This window comes from Amblyomma maculatum, unplaced genomic scaffold, assembly GCF_055883805.1.
Source record: "Amblyomma maculatum isolate TAMU_Amacu unplaced genomic scaffold, ASM5588380v1 scaffold_36, whole genome shotgun sequence".
NCBI classification, from domain to species: Eukaryota; Metazoa; Arthropoda; class Arachnida; order Ixodida; family Ixodidae; genus Amblyomma; species Amblyomma maculatum.
The window spans coordinates 117498-140274 of NW_028146761.1; positions in this window are offsets into that span (position 1 = coordinate 117498).

Consider the following 22777-nt stretch of genomic DNA (forward strand, 5'->3'; position numbering starts at 1 on the left):
CCCAGTGCCGTCTTCGTCAACTTCAATTCGTTCTTAAGAAACTCCCGAAGCAACGCAAAGTAGATATTTTTAAGGGCAACATTAAGTTCTGAAGAATGGTGCATCCGCTTGGGCAGCCATGCGTGCGTGCTGCAAGTGCTAAGGACAATTCAAGGGCAACATTAAGTTCTGAAGAATGGCTACATCCGCTTGGGCAGCCATGCGTGCCGTGCCGCAAGTGCTAAGGACGTTTCGTACTTCTCCACTTTGTTGTGGGAAAGAACTAGACGAGGTGACAAAGCCTGTTGTCAGCGTTTCTAGCCTAGATCCGGAGCCTTATAGCACTTTATACATATCGGCGGTAAATGCTAATCAGCTCACAATGATTTATCTTAACTGTATATATTTTAGTGTCTGTAGGCTTTGCTATGAATATTCATTTCTTTGTGTATATGTCAAACTTATAATTGTTATATCGAAACCACATTTTTCCAAAACTAAGAGGTAGTATTTTGTGTTTTGATTGCTCCGCCAAAGTGCAATTCTTCTTTCCAGCTACCAGTGCTTTATTCGTCTGGTGTTCGCGTCTGCTGGCTAAGGGATAATTTTCTTTCCACATCTTTAACCTCTCGAGGCTAGACTAAACCGTATGCTCCCGGCATTAAGCGCACAAATACAAATCACTGGAACTTGTGCTTGTTCTTACCGTACTTCGTGCGCTCAGTCAGCAAGCATTGAATCAAATCATCTGGCACAACAATAAGGACTACTCAAGTAAACAGTAGGTGTAACAGTGCAAACTAGACAAGAGAAAACTTCAAAAACAAAAGAAGTGTGGGTTTAGCTACAGTAAGGCTTTTCATCTCCGCCTTCATACCTTATAAGCTTATATATGCTAGGTGTAAACCATATAAGGAGCCCGCAGTTAACGATTTCTTTTATGCCACTTGTGCACGGTGCACAATTGTATTGCGCTCATTATTGAAGCTTCCGTCTTTTATGTGCGGTTCTCAGACAACCTCACGCAGACTGAAACAAGAACGCAATCAGCCTAACCAGCTGTAAATGGTCTTATGCTGTTTTCGTATATACCACTCTGTTTCATGCTTGGAAATCAGCCAATGATCCCTTTGTTTGCAATCTGTCGTTCGGTTTAGCAGGTTCTTGAAAAAGAACCAGCCATATTGAAGAAGCCATTTTGGCTTCTAGCAATAGTGGAAAACAAAAGTATATAACACCTGCAACTTACTTGTACTCAACGGCGGTTCGAAACTTTAGAGACTAACTGAAAATGTTCTATTTAAATTTAGCACAAGGCAGATAACTATGACGCTGAAAATATTTGGTGTAAATTTAACAGAGACAATACCTGTACAGTGAGTCCCTCACAAAACCTATATTTGGAATGTTCTAGTCGAAAATATTGGTCTAGTTGCTTCATGAGCCCACATTCATGAGCCCACTTCACTAAGTTGAATTTTTTAAAGTATCTAAGCGCTCCCATTGGTGAACGTGACGTCCTGAATGCGAAACGTCTAATTACACACACTGCAATATATTTTTTTTTGGCAAGATACCAATCATCGTGCATATATATCAAGCTTCCTGGATAGTAGTACGCTTCAAAACAAGGCACAAGCCAAGAATATTGTCTCCATGTCGTTGATAGGGGCAGATCTCAACACCACAGAAATGATTAGAAGTCCTTTTGTGCAGAAATTCTATCATCCCACTGACGATGGAGCCGGCATAGGCCCGCGACCGTGGAATTTAATTTTCACCAAGAATATATGATTAGGATGTATTAAATATGTATTTAATTAATTCCGAATACTTTTTATATGCCACTCACCTGGCTCGAGCTATTTGAACGCTAAGCAGTGACAAACACCAAGTGGTCGCGAGAGGAGGGCTAGAGCTGGCTCTGGGCAGGGCGAACTCTGACGACTGAAAAGACGACGCCAATCACTTGGTCTGGTAAGACCAGAGTTTCCCCTAACATACCGGTGTTGAATGGCGCTAAGCAGGCTAGATCACTAGTGGATAAAGGTGCGGACTACTCGATAATTAGTGGTAGGATGGCTGAGGTACTGAAGCAAGTTATGATGCCGTAGCCAGGGGCACCGAACGTACGGGTGGTGGCCACGTGGTTACGCCGCTCAGTATGCGTACGGCCAGAATTACATTGCTCGTAAGCACGGTCAAGGCAACGTTCCTAGCTTTGCCTGCGTGCTCAATAGACGTCGTCCTCAGTCTTCACTTTCGTCAAAAAAATGGGGCGTCTGTAGACCTATGAAATTGTTCTGTTACATTTTCAACTGAACTCTTTGCCGCGAAATGAGCCCCGAAAAATTGCAGAGCCGGACTGCGTATTTCTGACGATACTCTAACAGCGCCTCCACGTGAGCGTATTCTGGCAACGGTCCCTTGCGGCATGAAAAATTGAGGGTAACGCGTTTTTGAGTGAAATGTGTTTTGTTTGGTCGCCATGGGTGTTACGTAGCAAAGGTCTCATCTTCTTTGCGACACTTGCAAAAAAGTACTCTTTGCAAATTTTAGTAATAGGCACCAACATTTATTTCACGGTCCACATCGATCCTGTCCAAGAGGTGGCTTTTCGCGCAAAACACGCCTGGTCGTGTCGAAAAAGAAGCAATAAGCGCCGTCCACATAAACGAAGGTCTCCCGCCTGCAGAATAGCAGCAATTGATGAATTGTTGCTGCTGTTTAAAGACTCTTTTACCTCGTCGTTTAAGGAACATCAGAAGCCCATTACTGAGCCCCGGAAAAACACGCATGATTGCGCACGCCCAGTACATCAGCAGCTTTATAGTCTCTATATCAGAGAGCGGGAAGCCATTCAAATACAAGTGAAGGAGATGCTCATTGACGTCATAACCAGGCCATAGAAAAGTCCCTGGTCACCTGAGGTCCTTGTAAAAAGAAACATGGCCCTCTCCGCTTCTGTGTGGATCACAGGAAACTAAATGCTGTGACAAAAAAAATACCAGGGTTCGAAGCTGCTGAACCAAATACTGAGCGAAAGCCTTAGCTGCGGGTGACCGAGCGTTTCTCTTTTCTTCGTCCTCTGCCCACACATGCCGCATGAACCAAGCCGTATGAACATGCCTTAGTGGCCTATATGGGTAAGGTGAATGCCAGGGTCATAGAAGGCTGATTCTGACATAACCGTCCCATGTGAAACGAGAGACCCAAGTTGGCAGCTCCTGTCGACTGCTTGAGTTGGTAGCCCAGCTCTCACCCTAGTGTCACGTGGGTAAAGCGTGGCTACCGGCCGCGCTACGCTGAAGGCTCGAGACCTAAAGTAGTATTGATTTTGCCACAAAAAGATGTTCCGTCACCTATGATTCTTGTGATAAAGAAAAATGACACACTGCGCTTCTGTATGGATTGCAGAAAACGTAACCTCGCGAAAAAAAAAAGATGTTTCTGCTGTATGTGCCAGCATAGGACGATGCCGCATCTGAAACTGCCAAGGAATGTTGCCGCTAGCATGCCTCCTAAAACACCATTTGAACAATATGGCATGGTGGTTCTCGAATCATTTCCTAAGTCGTTGGGAGAAAACAGATCGATACCTGTTGCCACAGATTATTTGACACATTCGGCGAAAGGCAGGCTCTCCATCAATACACAGCGTTGGAAGTTGCACATTTTTTTATACAGGCAATTGGATCCCGACACGACGCGCCGTCGTGTCGGGATCCAATTGATTTTCGCTCATACAAGAATGTTAATTCACTTTCTTCCATCTGACATACTTGTCTTTATTCTGTCTCTAAATGGCGTGTAATGTAAATGTTTCGCTACAGTGAGTTTTATTGGGTGCATGATATGATTGTTTTCATATGTGAAGCCAAGTTGGAATACGAGTGTGAGTCTTTTATCAGCCCGCGGGTAGGTCTTTAAAAAGGAAAAAAAAATGGAGCTAGCTCGGCAGTGTCGGCCATGCAGGTTCTGTTTGAATAACTGTCATTGGTTCGATAGTGCTAGGCAGTTTCTGTTTCAAAAAGCTCGGTAGGTTATCGGTTTATCGTAACTGGGCATACAGTTATGATTCGAAGTGAGTGAACTACACTCATTTCATCGAACCGTGTTCCTAACGTCTGTAGTGAAATAAGCTTGACTCCATGCCACGAGAATTGGTCCAATAGGGAAACCTGGTACCATATAAAAATATAAAAAATTCACTGTGACATTCTTTATGGCATTTCAAGCCTGTAACACGCCTAGAATAATCATCCATGTTGGCTTGTGGAGTGTTCTGATCAAGGAACTTTGACAGAAAGGGGAATTTAAAAAATGCTCGTTATATAGATTCAGTTTGCTTTTGAAGACTTAAACCGACAGGTGTAAAATCGACACCCTCATTCCAGCATCTTATGCGGGATCACTACATTACTGCAGCATCCACCCAGCATCTTATGCAATTTAAATCCCAGGAAGGAAAATAAAAATTCACGTTATATAGATTCAGTTTGCTTTGGAGACTTGTAATGACCGGTGTAATCTACTCCCTCACTCCAGCCTCTTACGAGGGATCACTACATTACTGCAGCATCCGTCTAGCGTCTTATGCAATTTAAATCTCTAACTCACCACTATCAAAGATTTATTACAAAACATCTGGCAATTGTAGACAACACTAAGAATACAAGACTTCGCGATACAAGCTAGTTTGCAAGATTTAGTTTGCAACCGTACTGCGCCAGTAGGCAAGCTCGCAAGTGGACATGTATGGATTAGTGATTGCAAGTCTGTGGCAATGAAAGTGTACAAATGTTAATGCGTTTCATAGAGTGGCTATGACCTGTCAGTGGGAGTCTGTTGACTTAATCGTGAATTGGCAATCTGAATAGAAATGGCCGAATATGATGTGAGTGGCATTGAGTTTATGCCACTTCTATCTTGAATGAATATGAGTTGAAGTGTGAATAGCAGTGGCAATAATGTTTTGTGCTAATGAGTTTTAAGTAGGCTCGTACACATATCTCAGAAATTGTACGAGTAAAAATCACTGCGGGTGAGTGATGGACAACTTTAGTGCACATGAATGTTTCTCCGTATGACTGGTTATGAATGTGAACAGAGGGGCGCATGTTCATGTGAGCTGTTATGAGTGTGATTGAATGAAATGAAGATATGAGATGCTAGTGACTCTAAAAAATATGAAATCTGATTACCGAGGCGAAGTATCTTTAAAATACCGCGGAACATGGTGGAGTGCGATTTCGGAGGGCGACGCGTAGAAAAACATGTAAACACAACTTACCGGAACATTTTTCTCATTTCGCAGTGCATCAGAAGTGATGGCCAGTCATTAAACGTTGACCGGCGCTTTGAAGACGTGTGTGATAAAGTATGGTGCGTCATTACGGAGTCAGTCTACTTTTAAAAGTCCCCGAATAGCCTGTGTTATGAATCCAGATACCGCCAAAAAGCAAGCTGTGTAGCGAATCGCGTAGTTTCGCTTACAGTCTAAAATGCTGCCGCATAAGGTAAATAAGCTTGATAACACTGTCGCTCCAGTGATACGTCCTAGACAGAGTTACATTTAAAAAGCAGTTGTCAAACGCCATACGAAATTATGAACCGCCCAAGCAGCACATTCCATCGGCCCAATAATGGGGATTGATTGAGGATTACTAGCCCACAAGTGACCCAATGGTGCCATTTACCCACCAAGAAAATGCTGCCACACTATATCATAATCATTATTGGCACAGTGAACTTGACCCATATCCGATATTGGCATTCAACCGGCTAACAGCGGTCAATAATGCCCATGCATATTGAACAGCTTGCCATTATTGTATACACAATGAGGCAATCTGGTCATTATTGGCCAACCAGCTGAAATGGTTTGCCAGTATTTTCCACACCATAGTATAACCTGGTAAATATTGTCCGATCAATAACAACGGCTTCTCAATATTGAATATATCAAGGCATACAGTGGTCAGTTATGTCCACCCAGCTTTGGCGGCTTCCTAACATTGTAATATCTTGGTTTCTAGTGGTCGATATTGTCTAATAAGCCTTGCTGACTGGCCAGCATTGCACATATTATGGCATAGCTTGGCTATGTTGTCCGGCCATTATGGTTGTCTTGTCAACATTGAATATATCTTGGCATACATTGCTCAATATTGCCCCACCAGCTTTGGTGGCATCCTAACATTGTATATATCTTGGATTATAGCGGTCAATATTGCCTAATGAGGTTTGATGGCTGTCCAGCCTTGCACATATAATGACATAAATAGGGTAATATTTCCCAGCCATTGGTTGTCTTGTCAGCAATAAATAAATCATGGCATATATTGGTCAATAGTAACCCGCCTGTGATGGCGCCCTGCCAACAATGTATACATATTCCATTATAACTTGACTGAAAATAAAGCGCACGGGAAAACACACACAAGAGAAGAAGACACAGGACACGCGCTAACTCACATCTGGTTTATTGCAATAATAACAGCAAATATATGCTGAAAAGGGGGCATGCGCAGTACATAAGAATCGCATAAAGACAGAGAAAAAAATTTAAGGAATATTACAAAACATGATCAAGGAATATCATAAAACCCGATCAAGAAAACTAATCTCTGCCTTCCAGAGCCGCACCGACGTATCGCTGACACACCTATCTCCCCTTTTCCCGATATGGAATGCCTCGAAAGCTCACGCGCTGTCTTATCAAGGCCTCTGCCCAGAATCTTTATGTTAGCCAGTCGCGGTTCGCACGCAGTGCAGTTCGCGCAATGCGCTGCCAAATTTGTCCCTCCACACCTTAAAGCCCATTATATTGTTCAATATTGTTCGATCGACTGCGATGGCTAGCCAGCATTGCACCCTAATGGCATAGGTTGGGCAATAATGTTCTGCCAATAATACCTTGACATAGATTGGTCAATATTGTCCCATCAGCGTTGATGTTACATTGTATATATCATGGTTTCTAGTGGTCTATATTGTCTAACGGCTGGCCACCATTGCACATTTCAGGCTGCGGCGGCGCTAAAAAAACAACAGAACATCGCTGACCGACGCAGACATTTCTAATGCATGTATACCAATATGACACTGTTTTGGGGCTAATTTCGTCCCAACTAAAATTTTTGCTGGCCCGGACGTCAGTGTACATTCAACTGTAAAGGATATTCATACGCCATACGTAATTTGGGCCACCATATATATAAACTTTATTGGGATTAATGTATAGATTGTCCTAAAATTGTTTGACTGAGCTGACCACACAAAATTCACACAAGTGCCCATCACGGAAAATGTAGAATATATTTTTCTGAATACATTTTCCGTGATTCGCTAATTGTTGTGGATGACCTGCAATTATACTTGACAATTTTGGTAGAGAACTCTTTTATTTACGATTTTAGGCACGATTAATTGCTATGTAAAATTGTGCATAGAATATCTTCGAGAAAATGCCTGCAACTTAGAGGTCCGGATGTCGATCACGCGTGGGCGTAGCTAACACAGATAGTGTTCCAAACTTTAGCCAAGTGTGGAAAAAATTCTGACAGCACGTGGAATCTACACTGCAGAAATTAGCGAAGGCGAGATTAATGCTACTGCATACGGTGCATCAGGTATCATTATCGTTATTAGCTAAACGCAGCATCATTACCATTGATACTGTCATCATTGTCATTATCACTAATTGCAGCTTCATTCTCATCGCTATCCTCACGGTAGACAAGGAGAATTATATATGCTGCTAGTTTCGAGATCCAGGATTTAGCGCAGTTCGTTAAAGCGTTAACTAGGCTAGGAATTCGGCTAGGATACTATTTGTTTTTCTAATCTCGTCAAGTCAAGATGTTTGAAAGGGATTGACACATCAATGCACAGATCCGATGCACAGATATATCCATGCACAGATCCCGAACACATTTCGCACACAACTTTCGCGCACAGGATTTTATTGCATGGGCCTATTTATACGTATACGAGTTCAGAAGCATACGCGCACGCTCGAGCACACATCTGATATGACAAGCAAAAGTTTAATAGACTCGTGTCCGCGAAAACATCCTGCGGAGTCAAGAAACGCAAGGTACTCAAATGCAAAGAACGCAACAGAACGTGTGTGTCGCTTGAACAAACACCGGGGGTTACGTTTGGATAGTAAACGCAGAAACGATTGAATATATCCGGAGAATCCACATCCTGTAAGCGTTTATCCATGTTTGGAAACACGCACGCGTAGCATCATTATTTCCGCCTTTTGTTTACGTGATGGAAAGAAACCCAACATGTTCAAGCGATAGCAGAGGTGGGAGAGATCGATCGCGGTAGCCAATCAAACACACACTGCATACTTCGCCATTGCGCTAGCTGTTTCCCGCATTCAGCATAACCACCGACTATACCACGCCTCAGTACTAGCTGTTCTTATAGTCAGATATGTTGGGCTACTTTCAGGGCCTTCGAGTTCTAATATCTACTAAACACAAATTTGTACTGTACTCTTTTGCGCTCTGCTGTGGGCTTCAGCAACAGACAGATAATGACTGAACGACTTCGGCCATCGGTGCAGCAGCGCATAAAATATTTCAGCTCAAATAAAAAATACAAGCAACATATATTCTACACTATGTCTGGCTAATTCACTTGACAAGAAAAGAAATCTTAACTCTCCCCGAATGGTTCGTATTCTAATGCGACGGAAATCGCACACGGCCGAAAAGTTGTGTACATGTACATAAGGTTGTACATGTACAAGTAAGGTTGTGTACACAATAAAAAAGATCAACAGCACTGCATGGAGAAAGGCAAACGAAAAAAAAAATTAAAAATTTAAAACAACTATCTACAGTGCAATGAATGCGCACTCATGTGTCGCCAGCATATATGGTAACAAAATTGAAATTGCATAATAACGATGCTCTTTACGGAAGTTATTTTTGTTCGAAAGTTTTAATATATGGCTCATAATCATGCATTTGACCACAGCGTTTGACAGCATTCTCCTAAGCACTTTCCAGAAATTATTCTTCAGACATTCATTTCCTTATTATCCAACCATATAATCACAGACCCGAAGGAGTTTTCCTACAATGAACTAAATAATTCTATCCCATCGTGTCAACCAGGCAGCTAATAGCAATTTATGTATATTAAAAGTAATGCGAGTGCATTACTTTAGCAGCTTTGGAGCATTTTTAGAGAAAGTCACTCTCAAAGAATTTAACACATGATTGAGAATTAGGTTTTCTTTGTGAAATATTCTGCCGCTTTCACAAGCGCTGCTTCCGCGGGCTGAAAGATGATTATAGCGCGCTTCTTTCTGAGGACTATACCTTGTCCCAAGTTCGTAGATATAGTTTCAATGTTGACCCTTGCTTTCTTTTCATTTTTTCTTTACTGCCAATTTACTTCTTCAGATCTTAGCTCGTCGCGTATTTTGTATTTCTTGCTGCTTTATATGCCCACGCTTAGTTCTATGCGGATTTTTTCTTGCTCTAAATGTCCGACCTGATTAAAAAAAATAAAAATAATAACATGAGAATTTTTAACCTTGCAGTACCCGTAGTTATGGTCGTTTTCGCTTTTCTTTTCTTTAATAGGAATACAGCAAGTATACGAGTTGTTGCACGTGATGACGTTTCAAGACCACTCCGTCATAAACAGCGACCTGTGTGCTATCTTTAGTCAACAAATATGTCCATTTGTACGAACCGAGAACGATTCCGTGAAAACTGAAGATTGTTTTACGTATGTGATTATTATTTGAAACACTGAGGTAAAACGTATTTTGCACTAACAAAAAAATGTAGCGAAATTATCATGCCACTGAAAATGTTACCGAGTCAACAGTCGAGGCGACCAAAGAGCTCCGAACGCACTCCTCGTTGTTTTACGGAAGCCAAGGGCAAAACTCTGGGCATTCCTCCTCACAAGCTTGGCGCAAAGAACATAAGGTTTCCATTATCTCGTCCTTTTATCGCCTCTCCGCCCGAGGGCTTTGACTAAAGCAATTCTACAAACCGCTTTCAATTTCCCGTCTTGTAGCCTTTTCTCCCTGTGAAGCAGTCATCGCGGAAGGGCAGCGACCTTCATTGCCCTCTCTTTCGTCCCGGCTGTAGCCGGGACGAAAGCACCGCATTGTGAGCACGTCAACGCATTGTGAGCACCGCATGCCTATAGGCATGCGGTGCTCACAATGCCCCCCACTCTACTCCCCCCCCCCACTCTTCCCTTCCTTCCCGCCATCTTTTCTGGCCGGCAGCCTTCTGGGCTCACGCGGTCCTGCGATACATCTTTCATTTCTCTCACCCCCTTTCGAGCTTTATGCCTGCTATTTTGACAGATCTCAAACAAAAGACAGAGAGAGAGAGAAAACACAACGATCCTTCTGCCCCCGTCCAACCGTGCCTCGAAACTCGACACAAGCGCCTGATATTAGAGGCGTCTGGTCGGCCACACAATCCCCAACCGCTCAAGCTGCTCGAGCTCCCTCAGCTTTTATCAGCAGAACTGAAAAACCAAGCCTTGTGAAAGTTTCGATTCGTTTTAATGGCAATGCCTGAAAGAGGATGTCTGTGAGTACCACCAGCATTTTAAGTTTGTTCATAACTTAGCTTTCTGAGATTATTTCTTGCTTTGTCTCCGTGTAAGATCGCTACCTTTTCTTACCAGGTGTATAAAGCATCAGATCCCTGGGATGTACTTTGCCTGGCAACATTCGTGTTGGACTGTTGCAACTGAGGTCTGCGAATCTGCGATAGCCGTATGGTAAGATACCTTTTTTGCACGATTTGGTGCGGTATGTTGTCAGCCTTGATCATCATGTCAATAACCGATATGCTTGCGAGAACAGCAAGTAAGTTATTTCGACCGCACAACGCCAGTCAGTTCTGAACTGTATTTTCAGCGCACTATTTTGTATGCATAAACTGTGGTCACAATTACAAAATTTATGGCACAGAGGTGGCCAATTTTTATTACAAAAGAAAAACCGGACCCTGTAAAACATGACGCGTGTTTTGTGTGATTTGCAGGTTAAAACATCATCACGCGTGTGTCGGAAGTGATGAGTTTCTTTTACATACTATATTCAAAACTCAGAGTTAAGTTGGGCTTTCTGGGACATGATTTTTAGTTGCGAGCGAATATTTAACCGTGTAATATGCCGTTATGAATGCGCTATTAGAATGGTCTAAACGACGCGTAGCTTATTCACGTGTTTGATTTTTCTCCTGGGCTAATCTCGAGTAGTAGAAGTGTCATAAAATAGCCACTTAAAGTAGCTTAATTACAGTTGCTACCATAGTTCTTATACTTTACTACACGTACAAACCTGTTCCCACTGCAAACGTGATGCTAAGCTACGGATTTCTTTATTTTTTTCAATTTGAGTGTATCACACAAACCCCAGAGCATCTGTGTTGTACGTTGTTTTGGCTGCAGCTTTGACAAATTTTAAAACGTTCTGTTTGCAGTAATGATGCAGTGTACGCTGAATTTAGCAGCCGCGGTCGGAGTGCGACTACCATTTTTTGCGTTCGTTTTTTTCTTTGTAGTTTCTTTTTAGTTTTTGCGGCAATCTATCCTTACGAAAACTATTCAAAAGAAAGCTATTGATTCGAAGCATGCAGTTATGACGACGTCTTTCATCTACAAGTGTTCGATCACAAAGGCACTACAAGTATAAGGGGGCAAGCACTGACTACCGCTTAACGAATAGATAAGGGCAAATATAATTTTGGTTTATGTTTGCAGCATCAACAATACATCCACATGGGAAGCCGTGCACTGCCAGCTGTCGCAGCCAATGTAACCAAGTTAATATGGCCGGCCTCACTAAGCATGCAGCTTATTTCTACATGAGTAAACCAGACAAGAAAGTCGCCTGAGGGCCAACAGGTAGTGCTTTATTTTGCATTTTTCTGCGCGGTCTATATGTACTTCCATTTTCCAAAAGTTTTCTGTCTTAATGGGATTTATGAATGTTGCTTTTATTTCCAGGTGCCATCTGCGAAAGGAAATAAATTGTTATGCACGCTGCTCAAGTCCATATCTTTAAAGGCTACATGGAGCTGCTGCCCCTACAACCGACCACAAAAGAAGCTGCGATGAACTCAGCGCCTTCCTCCAACCTGGGACCTGAGAACACCTTGCCAAGGGATGAAAAAACAGGAGGAGCACTGAAGGCTAAGAGTTCCTCCTAAACTTCTCCACACCCTGTAACACATGCACGCATAATAAATCACCATGCAGTGAACCTTAAAGTTGTATTAATTTCTGTGCATGGATGTTCTCAGCATGATTTATTTCAATAAAAAGCTGCATGAAAAATACCTGCACTGCATAAGTAGGCGATGGATTTGTAGTTGCCTTTTAGCCATAGCACGAAAACGCAACTAGCCGTGGTGCCGGATTACCAATTGCTTTGGCTGGATGCCAATAATGCAAAATAATCAGTGGGCTAGATTGAATTGGAAATATTCGGTAGCCGATAAATCTGGCTGGATACCAGTTGTGAATACCCAGTGAACAAGCATGGATACAAGATATTGGATGGCCAGTGAGCTTGGCGGGATGGCCGTGATATAACAACCAGTGAGAGAGCTTGGGTGGAAGATAGTGAGTAGCCACTGAGTGCCGTTGAATGCCAGTAAACAAGGTAGTATGCCAATACCGGTTTTGATAGGAGAGCCAATCAAATTGGGTGGCATGTATCTTGGATCTTTGTGCGCCCCAATCAGACGCCAATATTGACCAATATTGGGACCAATATATCCCAATAGTGTACTATTGGCGGTTCATTGACGGCGTGCTGCTTGGGCGAACGAGATTCGCGCATTGCAACAGACTACAGCGTAGCTGGCGATACCCACCGCGGCCGCCTTCATCTTCGGAGCGTCTGCTAGCGACAGCGGGTGGTGCATGGTCATCTGCAACTCTGCGCGGTTAGTTTAGCGTGCTGTGAGCGGTCAGACTTGCATTACTTGCAAGAGAATGTAGTGTGTTATGCAACATGACGTCGGGACGACGTACAAGACGTTCCCCCCAAAATGCGAAGGGTTTAACATTGCTGAACCGAGCGAATTTTCAGGTATGTTGTGTTTACAAGTATTTCTATGGGTCGCCCTCTCAATGCTCGCCGCGATACGTTTCGCGGTGTTTTAAAAATACTTTGCCTCGGTAATGAGATTTCACACTTCCACGATCTATTCCAGGGCGTTCATGGTTGCTCTGTACCGAATAACGACATCACTGATGACCCGTAACATTAGAAAACAGCTTTAAAATATTTCACTTCCATGTATTCCTATGGGCGCTAAGCCTATTATTCACCCCCAGTCGGCATACGCTGGCGATAGAAGCGCCACCGCATTGTGCTTATGTCACAGACCCGTGTTGGTCTATAGCGATAATTTGGTATGCAAAAACCGGCTGGAGACGCCGCTAGCGATCGTGAAAAATGATGCCTTTTCGCGTAATCAACCCACTTGTATAATGAACCAACCCTCCAGTTTTGCCGCCGAGAGCTTGAAAAAAAAAGAAAGCGCTAGTCGGTGGCGCGTCCCTCCATTTCGGCCGTCGCATATACAACTCATTTATATAAGCGCACTAAGATACTCTGCAGCGAGAAAGTCACAGCGTGTTAATCTTTTGAGTATACTTTTTGTGTTAGGGTACGCGTAGGCAGTGAGCGAACTTGGCAAAGTGCCCGTGATGGCTTGATTTCGAAAGCTTGGTTCGATTTATCACGCCGCGTTTGGGGCGGGCGGAGTCCACTGCCATAAAATGACTGGAAAGCGTGTTTGCTGCAAATGCGGTTTGAAGCGAACAATCCTAAAGGCCGATGTCATTATCGCAACTGACCCCGTGATTTCGTTGATTCATAGGAACAAGGATGGACGACTCTGGCAAAAAAATATCTGCCACCTCTTGACTTCCACACCCACCAAAACTTACGCTATGCCGCACGTTCAGGACGACAAGGACGGACGACTCACGCCAAACAAAGACGCAGATTTACCGCTTAACGTCCGCAGCAGCCATAGCCTACGCTACGGCGCACGTTAAATACAACAAGGATGGAAGACTCCCGCCAAAAAACATAACAATGGCTTAGCTCTGCTATGCCTGGATATACGTAGTGAAAAGGAGTGACTACATCGGGACCAGTTAATGTCGCCAGTCTTCTGCTCCATTTGTTAGCAGCTATATTCTCCTGGGCTTCCATGTCGAGCGTGCCTAAGTTCACCGCCGTTCTGTAATTCGTTTACAGGAAAGAAAAGGCACAGCATTTGTCACTCGCGGAAGGCGAGAAGCGCCACCTAGCGGCGCTGGAATGCACTCGTTCCCGCTTGGTCCACATAGCTGATGGCAGATATGTGACGTCACATCTTTGACTCACAATAATTGAGTCACTTATCTCTTTTAGTGTTTGGTACTTTCAAACTGCGCGTCAATCGCAGTATCCGACACTCGCGGAATCCCAGTATCATCCTCACGGTGACAAGCGCAATTATGAAGACCGTTTTACGAGCCTGGGCGTGGCACAGCGGTAAAGAGCTCGGCTCGGCATTCAAGGGATAGAGGTTCGACTCCCGGATGGAGAATAATACTGTTCCCAAGGACGTGGAATCGAATTCCGGCCTCGGCGAGCGCTTCGCGATGGAGGCGAAAAGCATGACACCCACGTGGTGTGCGATGTCATGCACGTTTTAAAGAACCGTAGTTGGTCGAAATATCAGGAGTCCTTCACTACGGCGTCTCTCATACCCTGAGTCGCTTTGGGACGTGAATCCCCACAAGCCAAACCTTTTTAATGAGGAGTCACACACTTCTTTGCGTTGTTAAGCAACGCCGGCAGAGCTTGGCGAGGGGGCTGCGTAGCTGATCTTGGCTGTGACGTCACAGCGTATGGCACGCGTTAGAAAGGAGACTGTACGCTAAGTACGAAGCGATATTTGAAAGAATCGACACCCTCCTCACACAATTATTGGGTGCGGTAAATAAAATGCAGACGCATGTCACTGCGATGCAAAACGACTTCGCCGAGAAGCTAACAACATTAGAAAAGACGGTGACCCAAATGCAACAAAATGGACAGGCGCCGTAAAAATAAAGACCTTCTGGTGCGGAAGTGAACTGCCGCGGCTTCCAACAAAAGATAGCGCTCTTGCAACAGCACTTAGAGCAAAGCGAATAAAAACCTTTAGCTATAGCCCTTCAGGAAACAGGAAAGGTCTACCCAAATTATTGGGATATCAGGCGTTACATGGTGACCGGGGAGCAAAATCCCGCGTCTCCACGCCAGTTAAAAGGAACATTTTGGCAGTCGAGCATAATGTCAGCATACGTTATATCGAAGCTGTATTAATGGAAATTATCACTGGTCGCAAGGTAGAGTCTAGTCTCTTCACACCTAAGCGGGTACCGCACCACCCAACACAGAAAGGTACGTTTCCGCGTCCTCTTCCGCAAAGCGATCAAAACGGCAGGAAACAATCCTCTTATAATAGTAAGAGACTTCAATGCCGCCCACCAAGAATGGGGCTACAACAGACACTACCCCAAGGGTAGGTAACTGTGAGAGGACATAAATGGGCTCAGTTTGACCCCCCTGACAGCCTAGCTGTGCGTCCAGGATGAGAAACAGCGTCTGTGTAGACACCAATATGCACCTTAGCCTTGGGAAAAACGCGGAGACGCGATCTGGAAAAACACAGCTCAAAATTCTGGCAGCGACCACTATGTTCTGGCTCTCGCACTTAGCAAGGGCGTCAAAACGCGTCGCTTCAAAAATCCCGAAATTACCGATTGGGACAGGTATAGGCAAATCAGAGAAACCAGAGAATCGGGAGACGAAATTGAAAACATAGACACATTGGTGGAGACGCTTAAGAAACAAGTCGAGAAAGCAACGGCTACCCTACTTGTGGACGATGCGCCGGTGATGGTTGACAGCAAACTCTTTCATATGTGGAAAGGAAAATGTGGCATGGAGAGGCGTCTCCGGTCCCAAAGATGGAACAGGAACCTTAGGCGAAGGATTGCAAGGTATAACAAAGAGAATGAAGATTACACAGTAACACTTTACGAACAAAACTGGCGTAGTAGGGGCGACGAGATGGAAGGGAACATGAGCCTTGTCATATTACGTGGATCCTACTCGACACTTCCTCGATCCTGACAATTCGAAAACAAAATCGGGCATAAGACTGACGAAAGTCAGACACGTGTACGAGGGCACGAACGAGAAACTCATGGCGAAACTTATCAACATATACGTAGGCACCACACAAACCTTCCCCCTGCCGGATTACGAAGGACCCTCAAATGAGGCCCTAGACGTTTCCGATCATGGAGGCGGAGGTTCACGCCAATATATTACGCCTAAAAACAAACTCGGCTCCCGGCCCAGACGGAATCACAAACAAGTTTCCTCGAAATTTGGATGGTAACTCCATCCGCACGCTTACGAAATAGATGTGCGTCGTATAGGACAGAGGCCGCCTCCCACAACACTGGAAGACGGCAAACGTAATTTTGATACCAAAGCCAGGAAAACCCCCGAAACTAGAGAACTTACGACCAATCTCTCTAACATCATATATAGGGAATTTGATGGAGCGTGTAGTCCAAACACGACTAACGCGTTTCAACGAACTGCGGTCGCATGAAATGGCTGGGTTCCGGCCCGGCCTGGGCGCACAGGACGTAATACTCCGCTTGAGACACGACATCATAGAAAGCGAAACCAGAGACGCGAAAATTCTACTAGGTGCAGACCTGACAAAGGCGTTCGATAAGGTGAAACACGCGGCGATTCTTTCTGGCCGCCAAAAATTGGGGGTCGGAAAGAAGGCGTACGAATACGTAAAAGACTCCCTGTCGGCTAGAACGATAAAGTTTCAGGACACTGAATCCTCCACCATCAAAATAGGAAGCAAGGGCACTCCCCAAAGTTCGGTGCTGTCCCCGTTCCTCTTTAATGTTCCTATGCGAAACCTCCTGGAAGAACTGAGGAAGGTGGAAAACTTAAACTTCAGCATGCACGCGACGACGTCGATCTATGGGCCATCCAGGCGAGTGACGCGAGCATCCAGGAGAGCTTCCAGGCGGCGGCGGGCACCATAGTGTCCTACGCGGCCTAAAGGGGCCTTTCGTGCTCTCCACAAAAATCGGAACTGTTTATCTACAATCCGAAGGCGCTCAAGTGCAAATGCCAGATAGACATCAACATAACAGTAGACGGCCAAACAGCGCCGAAAGCAAAACAAATTAGGATCCTGCGGCTGTTTCTACAAGTAGATGGGTACAACGATACAACGGTAAAGAAACTGAACGCCTAATCCACGAAAGTCACGGTTCACTTTACGAGAATTGCACTGAAGGGTCGGTGCCTTATGGAACGAAGCCTCCTGAAACTAATGCAGACTTACATCACTAGCCGCATATGTTACGCCCCACCATTTCTAAACATCAGATCAGACGAAAATCAGAGAATAGACGCACTCATCAGACGATGCGCGAAGAGGGCTCTGGGACTACCCATCTCGACCTCGACCCTAACGCCTCCTCAAAATGTGGGTGCACAACAATTGGACGGAATTAGCGGAGGCTGTGTGCATGGCACAACTAGAAAGATTGAGCAGAACCACCACGGGCAAGCCATCCTCGGCTGGGTGGGACTGCATTCAGATAGAGGAACAAGCGACAACGTGGACATTCGACGAAAGTGTCGCGAATATACAACAGTGCCCCACCCCCTACCTAAAAACATGCACCTTACGTACAACAAGGAGAGGAGACAAAAGAGGGCCGAGACGCTCGCAAAGAAAGCAGGGAAAATCAAGCCTGGTAAGGTCGCCTACGTGGACGCGGTTAGCGGGAAGTCGGGGGCAGCGGAGTCTGCGGTCGTCAATGGCCGCGGCGTACCCACCGCCTCCGCGTCTGTTAGAATCTGAAATGTAGACACGGCTGAAGAAGTTGCGATAGCACTCGTTTGCGTTGGAATGAAAGCCAGCATAGTTATTAGTGACAGCAAAACGGCTGTCTGGGACTTTGGAAAAGGGAGGGTTTCGAAGGAGGCAGCCAAAATTTTAGAGAAAAGAAAACTTGAAAGGTTTCGAATTATTTGGACCCCCGCGCACGAATCCGTCCCCGGCAACGAGGCGGCTCACGAGCTAGCCCGAGCACTCTACATCCGGGCGGTCGCCTGATTGCGATGGGATGGACGTGAGGCTGCAAACGTATAAGGAAATCTTAGAACACTAGAGGTTGAGCAGAAGGTTCCTGCCACCACCGGACCGAACGCTAAACAAGGAGGCCGTCGCTTGGCGGCTGCTGCAAGCTGGGAATTTCCCAAGTCCCGTCTAGCTTTTCCACACGCAAGTGGAGAAAATGGCGGACGATAAATGCGAAACATGCGAATAAAGGGACACTCTGGATCCCATAATCTGGCAATGCCTTAATTCCCCTGGAGCCAAGGAAAACATAAATAGTAAAGAAGCCTGAGAACTGTTACTGTGGAGTGAGTCCCCCGCCAATCAGCAGCAAGCTATCCGCCTGGCGGTTGAGGCTGCGAAGAAACACTGTCGCTTCGCCTGTCTTTAGTCGCGGAGGCCCCGGCCTCCTTCCCATAGGCCTGCGTGCCGGGGGCGGAGAGTAGGGGGCCTTATACATCGGTGGAAAAATAAACTTCTTAACAACAACATACGCGAAGCTCGGCTCCGACCCTCGCAATGAAGAGTTTTTATTTAAAAATCTGGCACTTTACGTCCGCAGCCGCCACGATCGGCGCATGTTCAGCATGGTGACACGAGACGCCCATCACACGACACCCGCCGCGGAAAGGGGGTTAACAACACGCTCTGTAGAAAGCATCCGACGCTGTCTGCCACGGGCTGAGCTTGTTTGTCAGCGCATGCGTAGTTCGTGCTGCTGCGAATGAAGACCAGGAAAGAGAGAGGAAAGGGAGAAGGGAAAGAATGGACACAGGCTTGTGCTTTACTCTATCAAGTTTCTCCCTCTCTCGAGCATCACAGCTGCTTTGGCGGCGTCCGCTCCGCAGCGGCTTAACATGGCTGGCAAACGTCACCTGCTGGTGCGCGGCACGATCACCGCAGATGCGCACGCCTTTGGGGATAGCGCGCGGTGCCAAACATTTCCCTCTCATTTCTTCCGCGCGTGGCTTGAAAGCGTCACATGGAAAACGGCCTAAGGTGATGCGATGGTACTTTGGGAAAGCGCACTTTTCGGTGCGTGGTACCTACTTCGATGTATCGAGCTATCGGAGAAATTGGAGTTCGGTATACGACGCAACTTTCCCATACATTTGCATATTATTGTCATTAGGATATTGCGCGAAATCAAAACAAGTAAAATTCGAATTACCTGGGTTGTATATATCCAGATTCAAATGTGTTAACCTTCTCAAATAGAGCTGATCTGAGCACCCTGAATGTTCCTCCTGTCTCGAACGTCTGATTCCTACAGTGTCGTTTGCAGGCAAACTGATCGGTTATCTAGACACCTTCACATAGCAAACAATATCCACATCCTATAAAAGTGGCGCACAAACATCGACGAAGGCACAGATGACACGTAAAAATGATAACCAGCCTTTTTATTCTTCGCATGTCTGCCTTTGATTTCGAGTGGAGCAAGTGTATACTCCAAGTTCTAGCATGCTCCATACGCCGTCCGTTATAGCGTGCCATAGTTCCTAATCAAAGGCATCGCAGTGAAATTGTTGTTGGTATGATGTAGGATAAGCTCGATCTCAATCGAAGACACCACCGCAAAGCCACCTGTTATCGGTATGTAACAGACAGGCACTTACAAGTTAAGGTCAAGGCATTTGCATATATCAGCTTTGGAGTTATCGGTGGTTGGATCCCACAGAATAGGTAAAGTCCTGCTTTGAACCAGTCTAGTTCAAAGACAAATATACTTAAATAAAAAGGACTGCTTTGACTTATGTCATTCTTTTATCATCCGACGACAAGTAGAATGACAAGATTCTGTCTTAAGTATATTAGCTGATGATATCTGCCTAGTAGGATGGACGTAACATAAACAATAAAACATCGGCTTATGTATTTAATGCCGAACATTTGACAGGAAAGATTCTATGTTTTTGATCTCTGATTTGCTTGTGCGCATACCTCTAGAAGCTGTTTTGAAAGGCAGTAACAGTCACAAAAACGTGTTGGCATTTCTTATGCAGGCCTGGGACGCCTCAGGAAGGTAAAAAATGTGGACTAATTTCATAATAGCCTAGACTGACGTAAAAGAGTCGGACATACCTGCACCGGCTTCTGAATAACGTTAGTTTTCCGGTCTGCAGTCCTCTTGCAGGATCAAAAGCATCTTTTTTTTAGAGTATTCGGCGATAATGTGCTTGCATATACTCTTTAGGTAGTCATTCCTACACACACTATATGCTGACCAGTGCCTTGCATTGCCCGAAAGTCATATGTGAAAATAATTGTTACTACAGGATGCAAACTACCAGTTTACTGTCATCTCGGCATTGAGAATTTCACGATGCTGAGCGAACTTTCTTTACTTTTGACAAAAACTCAAAATGTCGCTCGGCTGACACTTTTAGAAAGCGAACTAAATGTGTGCAGTACGACTCGAATTTAAAACACAAAATAGTATTCCACATATTGTATATTCTACAACTTGGACTCCAACTAGGATGGGTTTCAGGGGAGGAAGTTCCTTCTCTTCCCTCTTTCTTTTTCGACCGATCCCACTTCCGCGTTCGAGTGATGACTATTCCAGGAATCAGCAGATTACAGTCAGAGAAAGTGAATGTGCTGCATTATGGATTGTTCTCCACGGAATCCAAAGAAGATCTGAACCTCATTGTGAGGCAGGGCAAAAGTTTAAATTAACTCTCCTTATGCGAGTACCTCAGTTCGTTGGAACTCTTTTAGAGGCATGGTGCGTAAATACATAAAGCGCGTTTATTCAGCGCTCTTTGCAAACATTTGCTCGAGATGAGTTGCTTTGGATGAAATACTGGCAAACATAACCAGAACAAATATTAAAAACGCCACTTCAATGATATTCGGGCCGGCGGACTGCACTGGCAATTAAATGACAGTTTGCCGTTCATTTCGTTGCTGCTTTAATATATAAGTGTACGAATCTTCTAGGATCTCCCCTTCTTTATATTTTTATTTTGTTTTTATTCTTTTTATTGCTTCATAAGCACTTTTAGTATTTTAAACACGCTTGGTAATTTGTTAGACCGACCAGAATAACTAAAATATGCATATAAGAAGTATTGTGAAAGGCAGGTTGAGTTTCTGCACGCAGGTCTTTTCCAACACTTATATTCATTGCCATTAAAATAGTTCTGAGGTATTTATTAAATGTTAAAAGTTACTACCTCACGTCCTCTACGCATTAGTGAAAAACAAATTCCTTCTTTTTCAATAATTACGACCGCGTATGCTGCCAGATTAGCTAAGAAGTACAGGTGTACTGAGCCTCGTCAATGCTGCAACGAGCACCTTCTGTTTCTGAGGTCAAAGTTACGGAGATACACAAGGAGATACACCATGCTGTAGTGAATAATTGCGTCAGGGCGAATTTTCACAGTCAAATGGAGATGCGTGTTAAGAAACAGCGATTTTATTTACGGGAATGGCGTTTTTTGCATGTTTTATTATGTGTAACCCTTTCTCTTGCATGTCCGCCAATGGCAATCTGAAATTTAGAAGAAAGATGGTCAAACGCGGCTGCCTGAGCATGCGAGACGACGCACCAATGGGCATGATTGAGCTGTCTTTTTGTTTTGGTCTAGAAATTTCAAACACGGCGTCGATCCTTTTTGTAGTGTTGCAGGCAGGTAGAAGCACCGTTTTGCATTTAGGAAGTCTGCAGTTATCAAGAACAGATTAGAAACAAGCTTTATCTGTTTCCAAGCGCTGCAACAATATTCTCTGAAATGCCGCCGCCGTTGTCTCAGTGCAGCTGTACCACGTGTTTTCGGGTTGCCATGCTGTGGCTTATTCAGGAACGCAGTCCGTACAAGTTCTGGAAATGCTGGGTATCCTACTTCTCGGCAATTGATTTTACGGAGTAATGCGCGCGACAGCCTTGGTGCCTTAGTGAAGTCTACTAAAGAAACTGGTTTTGAGAAGTCTCATCTTCGCCATATTAAGAAGAAAGATAACATTGAGGGCGCGTTTAGGGGGCGACACGAGGGACCTATACATACACTGGAGGAGAATTCTAAGGAAACGCGGTCCTTTGGAGCTGTTTAAGCTGCCTTTTTCGAAGTTTGTTTAAAATACGTCATGTTCATTGATTAAATGTAGTTTAAATTTTTAAAACCGCATTTTCTTTGTTATTTTGAGGAACCTTACTGAGGACGTTATGTCACCAGCATTCTTATATCAATATGACATTTTATGATCGTTCATTAGTATTTGCAAAGTGCAGCTATGATATTTTTGATTGCATTTTTTTCAAACAGATATAAAGTTGTAAATGCACCATAATTCCAGGAATAAAATGCTACCTAAAAGTAATACTTTTTGTACCTTGCAAATTCACAGATAGAACACGAATAGCATTGTTCAGTGTATATCCCCAAAAAAGAAGCATATTGCCTCAATTCATTGTGATACTTACTCTGACATCAAAAAGATGGAAGAATAAAACACATTTTGGAATTATACACTTGCAGAAATTGATCCAAATTACACACGAAGGGTATAACAAAGATTTCAAAACAGCTTCTGAAAATCGACCAAATATGTAAATT